The following is a 13163-nucleotide window of genomic DNA, read 5'->3' as shown; positions in this document are numbered from 1 at the left end:
TGGCCGCCCACCCCAGCGGTCGGGGGAGGATGCTTAGGCTCCTCAGACAAAAGGTGAATGAATGAGCACGCCGGCTTCCCTCTTATACCCGGACATCCGGGGAGGAGCCCGGCATGCAAATTTCATTCGCCAATTTTCATTGGCCTTTTCAATATACTCAGAAGATGATAGGTTCTCAAGACAACCCCATTCTGTCGGTTCGACACAACGTCGAGAGACCGACAGAAAGGGAAATACAAATTAGGGATGGAGCGATTACCGTGGTTCACTATTAACCGCTTAAAAACGTCACGGTTAATTAATCGTAAAGGCTCCGTTACACCGCATGTTTCTGTTGCACAGAACAGAAACGTTGAAACTTGCACAAAATGAAAACAAAGTTACACCAGCGGTGCACCAGTTTAAAGAGCCGTGCTTATCAGAGACACGGAGACCACGACACACACAAGATTAACTATGGCAGAGAGACCAAACAGCCAATCTTACATGTACATTCACAATCAATGCTGTAGCGGTGACAGTTGGGCTCTCAGTGCAACGTAAAAAAAAAGCATGTGATCCGTGCGCGCTAGCTCTTAATGGGACAGCAGCATAATAAATATATCTGTTTTAATGCTCATCAAACAACAAAAAACGAAGACAAAACAGACTACTGCTCCTGACTTATCAACTTTAATAACTTTAATATGGTTTGATGATCTATATTTCAGTATACTGTGAAGACTGTGAAGTGTTATTTTACATTTGACTCCTTTATTCAGCTTCTGTACCTAATAACCACAGTTAGACCAACCTGAAACACCTAAAAAGCATTTTATTTGTGTGTTTGCTTTAATACATTTATTTGTGATATTGCTCATAATTTGATCATTTGTTCTAATTTTATTACTAACTGATTGACTATTATTATTAGAGTTAGGCTAATAGTTTTATGGTATTATGAGCTTATTTATTAAGATTGCATAGGTAAAAAAACTAACTAATAACTAGACATTATTATTTATGTATAACTTTTTTTGGCGGGCAAGTAACATTTTTGTCAGGGCCAGTAAAAATGTAGAAATTAATGTATGCATAATAATCGTCATTATCGTGCAACTGTGATTATTCCTCAGACTATAATCGTACCAACAAAATCTGTAATCGTTGCATCCGTAATACAAATGCATGCATGTATCTCTTAAGAAATTGAACACCTGCCTGTTTTCATCAGACAGCTTCATCTAAATCATATAACCTGCTAAATCTACTGCTTGTTCTTGTGAAACGCTGCTGATTTGACCCTCAGGTTGTGCCGCCGACCACTGCAATTTCACAATCTAGGTGGCTCCAAGGGAGTTTGATTGAATTACAGTCAGCAATACAGTGGACAAGTCCCAGTGGACTACAGCAAATCTGATCACCTGTTTGTGGAAATGAAAAGGCGTGACAACACCTGCCAGTGTATTAAGTGTGTGTGTGTGCGTGCGTGCGTGCGTGTGTGTGTGTGTGTGTGCGTGTGTGCGTGTGTGTGTGCGTGTGTGCGTGTGTGCGTGCGTGGGTGGGTGTGTATGGGTCGGTGTAGGGCAATGAAAGTCCTAGGGGCTATAGTTTCGGCCTTACATGAATGTAATAAATACAAGAGAATTGCAGCCATAAGAGGTAAAGGGTGTTAAATGGACAACTAGGGATTGGAGAAAAGGAAGGAAAGCAAGTAAGGGGTGAATAATAAAATAAGTAGATGCAAGGGAAAGAGCAGGGAATTATGCACAGGGAGAGAACAGAGCCTGAGGGAATGAATAGGATTATATAAGACAGACCACACAGTCTAGATATAGAAACGAAAATCATTTACATTAACTGCAATTAGCCAACAGGTTTCAAAATGCTGTGGGGAAAGCAAACATTTGTTTTTTAACAGGAAAAGCTGTACAAGGCAATTCATCAAACTTTAAATACTGTATTTATCTTGATTGAGTAGGAGCATGGAGAGGTGCATTCTGGGAAGGAAATGACTTTGAGCTTATGTACCAGTCGTCTGACAGTGTCATGCAAAGTGAACTACCGTGTAGGACCACCCAATTTGAAATACAGCTTATGATAAAACAGTTTAATTATGTAACTTCACATAACCCCTGGTTAACCACATTTTCCCCTCTACTAATATACCATTCCCATTTATGTCAATGGTACTTACTCAGGCTGGCGTCTTTGGTCACGGCGGCCGTTGGCAGTAGTTTCTGCCGCTGGGCTATTTTGAACCAGTCACTTGAGCCGTGAATGCCTTGTGAATAATCACCCAGGAGCTTCATGACAACGCCGGTGGCATCAAGAACACAGACCCAAGCCCTTATTAGCAATAGTTGCTGAGCTGTGACATGAAAGTCAGTTTCATGCTTCCAAAAGCAAACCATGGACTGGAAATCTACTATCATTTAACTGGTGTGATTGGAGTGTTGTTAGAAAAGCAATGCATTTCCGTAAAGAGATATGCATTCTGCTGTGTGTTGTAACTATAGATATACTGTAAATTGATGCCGGATCGACACCTGAATTGTATGTCATCGGAAACGCCATACGTAGGGCCCTATGATTTTCGTGAGGCGAAAAACACGAACGGATCATGGAATGCAGGCACAATTATGGAATTTGCTGTATAATGCAGAATGGCACGGAATCTGCCAAATATATGTACTGCATGCGGAATGCAGCGTTAGCGTCTCACTATACAAGGACGCAAACACAATGAACTTCATTTAGTATTTCACTGTTTCATTTGAGAAAAGCTACTGCCAAACACTCTTTGCGGTGAACCATCAAAAAGTCCGGTTATCTTGAACAGGTTATAACACACACCCATTTAACCACACCACTCCCTTGATTTTTTTAAAGAATTCAATCACTAAGTATATCATTTACTTATAAATTTAATCGAAGTAAATGTGCTTGTAAAAAAATTAGTACTTATTATTAAAAATATTACTTTGTTAAACAATTATACTGATTTTTAAGGAAACTTAAAAGCAAAATAAAAAACAGAAAATGTACTAGTAAGGGTGCGTTTACACTTGGCATTAACATGTGATCTTGGTGATCCGAACAAGCAGATCGGATCTTCAGACAATCAGGACACAGCGCGTTTACACTTGTCAACAAGTGGCTTCCACATCTGGATAACTGATCGGATCTCTATAGTTTCCCGCCCATTATTTTAATAAGCCTGCAATTTAAAAATAGCCCCGGTGCGGGGAGATTTCACACAACACGTATAACGGGGAGGATGAGCATGTTACATATTTGATATGCAGCCATGTTGAACTCGAGGCAGCGGTGGGAAGTAAACCGCGGTTAAAACGATTAATGATCTTATATGTGAAAGTATAAGCAGAGGACGTTTGTAAAATGACACAAGCTTTTGTACTTGAGCTGTGGCGGGTTTCACTCGCGCACACACACGCACGCAGGCCGAAGTTCCTATGATCAAAAGCGACCACTTACATCGTTCTCGTGTATTTGGGTTGGTTCGGCTGAAAGTGACAGCGCGTCGTTTCTTTGGTCTGCGCCCTAAATAGCGTGCTTACTGACATCAGCTATTAGCAACACTATACAATCTTGTTTCTGTGTGTAAATGATATACGGTGTATTCAGAGCTCCGTTTCAAGCTGCCCGTCTGCCGCTTAATCTGTCTTCCGGGGACGGTACTTTCGAGTCAGATCCGTGGGCGTGGCTTGTTGGTTTTGACTAAATCTTTAGTGTTTCAAGTCTTACGAAACCTTTACCCAAACCCACACCCTAACCCTAACCTTACTCTAACCATCTAAACTACCTATGATTGTTAAAATGGATGAAAAAACACGTTTGGGTGATGACGTCAGACTCGAAACACCAAGGATTTAGTGAGAGCCGTACGAGACACAAGCGGCAGCAGCCCTCGGGGAACCAGAGAGTTGATTACGCCGTATAGGCTACAGTAAACACACACACGTATGTTAGAAACAAGCTGGTATAGTGTTGCCATTGGTGTCTGTGACATGAAAATAAACAAATGATGCGTTTTAAGCTGGCGCTGTGTGTGCGAGTCAACGCCATTCATGGCAGTCACAAATACAGCGATACAGCTGAAGTGGTCAAGTAAATCATCTCGTGTGATTTGACATAAATCCTCTGTAGGTTAAAGTATCCATGATAATTTCGTGGGAAAACGAACGACTGTGCAACGTTCGGGAGCAAGAGTAAACTTTCCGCTGCATTTATCAGATGCTCCGCAGTCTGACAGGTTTCGGACAGACGAGAGAATAATGATAGCGGGCGGGGTTTCTGTGAAATTGTACCGGTAAATGTAGATAAACTGTCTGGATTGCGTTTACATTACACTGAGATCCGATCACAATGCGTCCTCGACTACCTCTGGATCAGGACACGCTGATCGGATGACATTCCGATCAGAAGCGCGTTTACACTTGTCTTTTCAATGTGTATGTGGACAACATCCAGATACAGGTCGCATGTTAATGCCAAGTGTAAACGCACCCTTTGATACCGGTTTATTAACTTGTTGCATTATACCTTATTATTAAACATTTTTTTCTGTATGGTTCAAAGTATCTATTGTAGGTTTTTAATGTAGTTTCTAAAAAAATACTATAGTATAGTAAAGTATTTGTGGGCAAATATATTACTTTTTATTACTATTGTATAGTAAAAGATGAAAATCACAGAATCCAGAAACATTTTTAAAAATGTAAGAAAAATGTAAAAAATGAATATCGGGAAAAAATAAAACGGATTTGGGAAAAAATAAAATGTACTTCATAGTGCCCTACATATGGGTAGGGTATGACTACACATACAAGTGAATGGGAGAAATGAAAACTGCAATATTTTTCTGTTGATTTCAATGGGTTATATTATAATTAACTTATTGCCAGAAAGTATTATGTTTTTTCCCTAAAACATTTGAAAACATTAGAATTGAATATGATCTTTTGCAGTGTTCAAGATATGCAAACATTGCATTTTTTTTATTTGACCAGTATTTACAGGTTTAATTTTCTGCAAAGTAATATATAAAAATGCAAATAAAAATATTTGGATGTGCAATTTGGTAGACATGTTGTCGCAGAATGAAACAAAATGATCATTTTGCTTATACTCAATTCTGAAAAACTGAAAGTAATTTCACTTAGTTTTCCTGGCTGTATGCTGCTTACGGACCAATGGGAACCCACCCCCGGAGGGCCAGCCTGAACTGACGTAGGGGGACCTCCTTGGAGGGCGATCGCGATGGACCAGCCTACAGTTTAGCCACGCCCCTCAGTAAGAAACGCTTCTCGGGAAACACAGTCTACATGACATTTTAATTGAATATTTGGCTAAATTATTGCATAGGTATGTGACAGATATACTGATTCACGTCCTAGTGGGCTAGGGAGCTATTTACACAGCATCTATCAGGGGCTACATGTTAACTTTCAAAACCTAGACCATGTTACGCATCGTACCATCTTTCTGGACTGTGCTGTGAAGTTTTTAGTTTAATATGTGTCTGTTGTAGATTTTTTTGTTTTGTGTATTCTTATTGTGAAACGTAAATCAGATTTCAGCCCGCACAATAAAAAATTCATAAAAGCGATAGTTTACAGCAAACCAAATCTGAGTGGAATTCAAAACCGACAGGAGGAGTGTAGATTGAACAGGTGTCTGCACTCGACGGACAGTTTCTGTTTGAGATAAAACAGCTTATTATTTTGGCTTCAGTGGTTTGATTTAAATCCTGTCAATAACGCTCTCCTCTCGTATTATGTATGCTCAGAGGCTGCATTGGCCCAGCACTGCTGTATTTTCTGCCAGTAAGTGTTTGTAGTAACCCACTCATTGAACCAGTAAATTGATCTGACAGATGCTGATGCTCTTATATTGTACGCCTTTAAGCAAACTTTTGGCAGATAGCATCAGATTAAGCTCGGGCGCTGGGCTGCCAATGAGCGGAGTCTGCAGTCTAACCATCTCTCAAGAGTCCGTCTGAGTGCCGCGTTTGGAGGCGTCATAAATCATGTGATTGACTTGTATTTCTTTTTATTGGCGAAGCACCTGTACTCACCGCCAATGGCATCTGCTGGGGGCAAAAAGGAAGCCCAAGTCTTCATTGTGTCCGTCATGTGCGCTTCAAGCGAGTACTTCTAGATCTAAATCTAATTACAGTGAAGGCACACGGCGGGGTGTAGAACGGATACAATTTCCATTTTAGAGTTTAAAAAGCAAGCTTTATTTCTTCAGGGGTATGAAAGTAGATTATAAAATACAAAAGCTTTATTGCCTACCTAGCCAGGTGCTTTTTAAAGCAAGGTGCACACTGTACCATTTTTAGAATAGGATACTTTACACTAGCAGTGTTTTCTGTTCTGTCTCTTGCCCCAAAAGCAAACCATCACAAACATGTGCATATATCACTTCATTGAGATGTTACCATCATTTCTAAGCCTATATAGAAACGTCCGGTAGACCTCCACAAAGAATCAATAACTTGAGTAGTTTTAATTTAATTTGATACAATTAATATAAAACATTCATATAAAATTAATTGTTATATTGTAATCAAACACGGACCGGAAGTTAACTTTTGGCCCAGGTGTGTGCATCTGATGATACCATCTATGCTATTAACTTTTATGTCCTATTGTTTCTCTGTTGATTGTTGTGCCCAAAACTTTAAAACACATGTCTTAAGAATCCAAAGAGTAATGGTTCCTACAAGAAGGAGATATCTTTGACACTCCCTGAAATTTGTCCCAGATGGCAAAAATGTGGCCAATATCAGTGTGTTTCCGAGTTGGCATCATAGTCATGTACACTAGTGATGGCAAAAAGAGACTTATAAGTAACTACGCTATTACATTTCTCACTTGACAGTAGTTATTGTTCATTACCGCCATCTGTTGTTGTATCTATGTATTGCACTTTTACAGTTTACTGAGAAGAGATCGGCCAAATGTTTACTTAAACATTCATTAACACATATTACGGTGTGTTTGTAATATCCCATGTGAAAAAAATACGGTAGCACCCTTAGGCAGTACAGTATTTACTTTAGTAAACCATAGTATGATGAAATATGCGTATACTTTAATATGGAAATAGGACTTTTACTGTGGTTTACTATAGTAAGTTGTAAAAGTATACCACATTGTTTTACACGTGGAATAGTGTCATTGTAAAAAAGTTAAAAGTAGTTAAAAGGGATAGTTCACCCAAAAATAAAAACTCTGTCATCATTTACTCACCTTTGAGTTGTACCAAACCTGTCTAAATGTATTTGTTTGGTTGAACACATGCAGAGAAAGATATTTGAAAGAATGTTCTTGGACCCCATTGACTACTATAGTGGGAAAAATTACTTTTTTTTAACACAAAACAAAATATTTTAAAGAATGTAAAGGAAACAGTTCTGGGTCACTTTTGACAACCATTGTCATTTTTCCTACTATAGTATAAATCTTTGTACACTAATCTATTTTAATGTTGCTGTGGGTAAATGTGAGAGACACCTATTAAATTCAATATTTTATATATCAATAAAATATATACTGTACACAGCAACCATGTTTTGTCTGATTTATTACAATTTGTATCACCATAGTTAAACTACATCATGGTTAAACTGTAGTTAATATAATGAAACTATGGTCAATTTGGGGTTCCTGTGCTTTATCACAAGTTAACACATAGCAGAAAATATGCACACAGGAATTGATAAGAGGAATTTAAAATCATTTCAAGGATCCGATTCCAACTCCTTTTATTTCCGATTCCCTATCGATTCCAAATTTCCATTCTACCTGCCACATGCAAAATGCCCATGTGATGCCCAAAAATATTTCCACCGCAGGCACCTTTCAATATGGGTTATGCGGCTATGTAGTGACCTATAGGGACATTTAATAATGTTGATATATTACTAATGTGTGAAGGAAGAACTCAGAGTCCTGCCTCTGGGTGAGAAGATTATCCCTAAATGCTCATCCATATTCCAGTAATGCTTCAACTTCAGAACACCAGCAAAGGAACTGCTGTTTCCTATTAAAAGAAGAGTAAAATGATGCTACTGGGCATTTTTTATAGTTTAACAGCATTTATTGCATAAGAGTTTAATTCACAATTCTCACAATCAGAAAATCTACAGATATGTTCTGTGGTAGACGTGGTTTATACGACATTAGTGAGTACTATGTAAATATGTAAATGTAGTGGATTGTCTCGAGCAGACGATAACAGCAGTCAGGGTCCATCGCTCTAATGCAATATGCAGTCATACCGTGTGTGTCTGTCTATCACTTTCAGGCTTAGTCGTTCTGTGCAGGATACTTGTGGAAGACGGTTTGCTTTGGCCGTATCTCTTTATTTGACCATTTTCCGGCACAGAATCTGAAGAACAGAAACAGATAAGAGCTGTTTTACCATCCAGATCTCAGCCGAGCAGTGCCATTTCTATAGCGCTGGGGTGTTATTATGGACTAGGTTATGTCTTGAAAATTGTGTAATAGTAACATAACCAATTGTATCTGTTTAAAGTTAATACATCCCGTGTGGCACATATCGGTTTTCAGACTGCAATCTGAAGCAGAAAATGACTAACAGTAATAGGTGTTTCATGGCCTTGTTTATCCGCCCTGAAGTCTCACAAGCTTCCATTTTGTTTTGCACCCAATTTCATTCTGGCCCTAATGCAAATGCAAGTCTTCTGTCTGAACAATTTGTGCGTTGAACCATCAGTTAATTGCTGTAGGCTGTTGAATTCACGACAACTTGATGCGCTAGATTTTAAGAAATGACTGAAGGATAAATAGTAAAAATGAGGAACTGAGGTTGTTTCAGGTTCTGCAAGAGGTTTTCTTTCATTACTCTCATAATAACAACAAAAATCGCTGCTGTCCTCCATCTCCATATTTCGTGATTTTTTTTTGTTGTTGCCATAAATCATTATTATTAGTCACCCTTTGTTTGTCGCTGGGTTTTGCAAATATCAGCTAAAAGTATTGAAAAGCTTGTCAACTTCGACAACACAGTATGGAATCATTTAAAAAGTACATTGTTTTTTGGACATACGAGGTTTCAAAAGGAGCGACTTTTTTCCATGTTCAGGACTTGTCAGCACAACCTTCTGACAGAATTTGGCAATACTGTGAAAATAGTTCAAGTTTTAAACAATGTGGAAATAAAATTTCATGTGCAGTCAGATCAGAAATAATACAGTGTAGCATGATGTGTAAATTCTGAATGAACAGGGTCTGTGGTGGCCATAAAATAACCATTTTTTCTGTGCTCGCACACATCGCACTCCCACAGTGTTTGTTAGTTTTCGCTATGGTTCCAGCTCCATTTGTTCTGTCGGGCCAGGCTGCTTCTCGCCCTTCTGCCCGGCTCTTCTTCTGTTGGGATCACTATGTATGGCTGTGAATTTTAAACGCCAGATTATACCCCTGAGAGGGAAAGGCAAAGGGGAGCTTTACAGGCAGAAGCGTGCTAATTTGTACTTTTCAATGAACACAAGCGCAGAATATTCTTGCTGTAGGTTAGTTCCTAACCCCCAGAGCGTTCATCTGCTGAGCAAGGCGAAAATATTTTTCTTACAAAGTGTGGATGAGTGAAAATGTGGCCAGATAAGGAAAATCGCTTATGTTACGACTTCCTATGGATTAATGGGTGTGTTAAAATATAGAAAGTAGAATGAAATTAGACAATCGGATCATCATATTACCATATTAAATGGGCACGTGAAAATTAAAATCAAGTATTTATGTTTTCTAAAGAGCCATCCGATCTCCATTTGTTGGGTATTATTGCTTCTGGTTTGCACATTTTAATTCAAAGAAATCCTACATAGTATATTGTCTTTCAGAAATGTGCATACTTTTTTGACGCATCCATAAGGCATGAATCTTTCTCTTTTTAAAATAGAAAACTTGTGCTTAAACTGATATTTTTCTGATGTCTGGACTCTATCATCAGGGGTTTAGTAAAAAATAAACAGATGATTCAATATACTGATAACAAATACATTCTCTGAGAATTTATATTTCAAGTTTTGACTGAAAATGTCACATCCATAATGCTGGAATTGGCCAAATATAAAGCAAAGAAATTTAAAATGTGAGCTATCTGTCGAAAAGCCATTCCAGTTTAATTTTAATTGGGCTTATTGAGCTTCAAGTTTTACTAAAATAACAAACCTTCAAAAGTAAATGTATAATTCTTAATATTAAATTACTTGTTCGTCACACTAATTTAATCTTTATATAGTAAATTGATTATAATAAATGATGTGCCCTGAATGTTCATGCTGTTTTAACAACATATAAATCCACTAGGTCTCACAAAGACTTTTTATCTGCATTTTAGTCTTCGAATACAGAAAATAAAGACTTTCCTGCTTACCACACAAACTTAGAACAAACATAAATATAGACTTAATAATAAATAAAGCCTCATTACTTCAAGATTATTGACTGAGAGGGTATTATGAGACTATAATGCTGTCACATTGGTAACGCTTGACGCTAATTAGATGAAGCAAAGCCTGAATTAATGATGGGATATAGCAGGATAAGTAGGGATCATTTCTGCTGTTCCTTTTAGTTTACACAAAGATGAGCAGGTGACGTTATAACAGAGGTCTCATTTAGGGGACACATCTAAAATCATCTCATTCTAATAACTCATCTAAATCTAATAACACCTTATATTAGGGACATAATAAAACTTGAGGCAGAAATACTGAGAGGTAAAAAATGTCAGAAACATGCATCCGTTTCCGTCCGAGCGTTTCCATCTACTCAACCTCATCTCCAGGTGAAGGCAAAAGCTACCATTCATTCTCCGCCAGGGCGAAAGGCAAATCTTCTGTGAAATCTGCACAATTTATACTCTTCGCACATTTACACACATCAAGGACAAACAATTCAATCATCTAACAAGAGAGGATTCTTAACGCTTTATAGAAACTAGGAGGTCCCAAGTCTGTGCATATATTTCGAACGGATTGACATATTGTGTCTAGCTTTGCTTAACATAAGCGGCTCTTTCCAAGGTCCCTAACAAATGGCACTATGTGTGAAGAATAACAAAAAGAAGTATTACTCGGTGAGCGAATACCTGTATGATGAAATGATTTAAACTACATCTGATCGGAATGCAAAGCACAATATGAATACTGTATGTTATCAGAAAGTGCATTGAGAAGTAGATGCACAATGGGAATTGGAGGCAGTAATAAAAGTCAATAGATTCAGGTTATCATTGTTTGGCTTCTTGCATGAAAAATATGAATCATACTGGCCGCGATGGGCAAAGAGAGAAAATGGGAAGTAATTGCAATTAAAATGATAAGATTTCTTTCTTCTCCCCTTTTCGCAGTAAATGTAATTAACAGGACCGGCTCTTTGGACCTTATCTGTGTAAAGAAAATGTCAATGTCTATACAGGTTCGACACGTCCACTTTATGATTGGGACAGAGAAAATGTCATATCTTTAAAAAATATAATTTCTTTCATGCTTGGTATCACCAAAAAGTAACTCATGTTGTTTTAAAACTAGATGTAAAACTAGTTGAAAAGGACAAAAACGAAGAGGTTTGGCCTGTGGTCTGGCCTCAGATGTTTGTACTGTGTGGTGAGTGATGAAGTAATGTTAAGCTGTTCTTACCAGACTTTTCCCGTCCAAGTCGGGTCTTGAGAGCTTTATCTCTGAGCTCCGGGCATCTGGATTTGGACGTTCATTCTTTGCAGCCGCACACATCTTGAGCAAAGTTATCTAACTGTTCACTGAGTCTTTTGGAACTTCCAAAACTCACAGAGCAGCGACAAAACGAGAGATTCACTTTGCTTTAGCTGGACCTGAAAGTAAAGCTTTCACTTACACATAGCCTTTAGTATCTTACAGGAAAGGTTAGTCTAAAAAGTGTCATGATCTCAAAAAAATGATCAAGAAGGTCATTATAATTATTATATGAATCGGATGCTTTATTGTCCTTTATGTTGTTATTTTATTTGCTTTTTTTACTTTTGGGTAAACATTTGTAGAAAGAAAGAATGAATAAAGTAATCAAATGTTTAAAATGATGATATTTACCTGACATTTGGAACGAAATTACAGGGGGTAAAAAATGATGGCTTTGGCCACATCACTGTTTTATTTTTATTTAAAACAGATTACACTGTTAGCAAAATCGTTTTGACTTGCAATCCTTGTTGTATTACAGGGCTTGACATTAACGCTTGTCCGGGACAAGTGAATGTTTTGTGTGGGCAAGTGAGAGAGAATTTTACTTGCCCGACCGGACAAGTAACTTGGAAAAAAAAACAGTGTGACATATGTAGGATAATAAGAATATGTGCATTAGACAGAGCTGCGTGATTGTGTGAATTCAGGCGGCCAAAGCGGACACTAGTTAAAATGCTTAGAAGCAAACTTGACCAATCTAAATCCGAAACAATTATATTGATTATATTATATTATAATTCAAATGAAATATCATTTTTTATCTTTGGACAAGTCATTTTTGTACTCGGACAAGTGAATGACAAATTTACTTGTCCGAAGGACAACCACATGACCATGCTTAATGCCAAGCCCTGCATTATACTGTATGCCAGTTAATGCTGTCACAATATCAGATTTTCACTACAGGTTAATTGTGGCAAAAAGAATTCACAAAAAAACTATATTATTGTGTTATCCAATGAAATTAAATGAATGTTCAACAAATGTAGGTAGACAGAAAAAGAGTTTGTTATGAAAGATAGCTCTTATAGGGACAGTTAATAAAAAATAAAATTCTGTTATCATTTACTCCCCCTTGAGTTGGTCCAAATCTGTATAAATTTCTTTGTTCTGATGAACACAGAGAAAGACATTTGGACGAATGCTTGTAACCAAACAGTTCTTGGCCGCCATCGACTACCATAGTAGGAAAAATAACACTGGTAGTCAAAAGTGCCCCAGAACTGTTTGTTTCCTATATTCTTTAAAAATATCTTCTTTTGAGTTCATCAAAACAAAGAAATGTGTAAAGCCATTTTTCCTACTGTAGTAGTCAATGGGGGCCAAGAACTGTTTGGTTACAAGCATTCTTCCAAATATCTTTCTTGAGGGTGAGTAAATAATGACATAATTTTCTTTTTTAGGCAAA

General features: G+C 37.7%; 1 long non-coding RNA gene across 1 annotated transcript; it reads right to left on the bottom strand.

Annotated features, from left to right (window-relative positions):
- Positions 1–7593: 7593 nt before the first annotated feature.
- LOC130568383 (uncharacterized) lies at positions 7594–12040 on the bottom strand. The gene is made up of 3 exons (XR_008964693.1): positions 11678–12040; positions 8291–8400; positions 7594–8052 (listed from the first exon to the last, which is right to left on the bottom strand). It is a non-coding gene; the product is annotated as an uncharacterized LOC130568383 (long non-coding RNA).
- Between the last annotated feature and the right edge of the window lie 1123 nt (positions 12041–13163).

Source organism: Triplophysa rosa, linkage group LG17 (genome assembly GCF_024868665.1).
Source record: "Triplophysa rosa linkage group LG17, Trosa_1v2, whole genome shotgun sequence".
NCBI lineage: Eukaryota > Metazoa > Chordata > Actinopteri > Cypriniformes > Nemacheilidae > Triplophysa > Triplophysa rosa.
The sequence above is the reverse complement of the archived record's forward strand: the minus strand, read 5'-3'. Positions and strand labels throughout refer to the sequence as shown.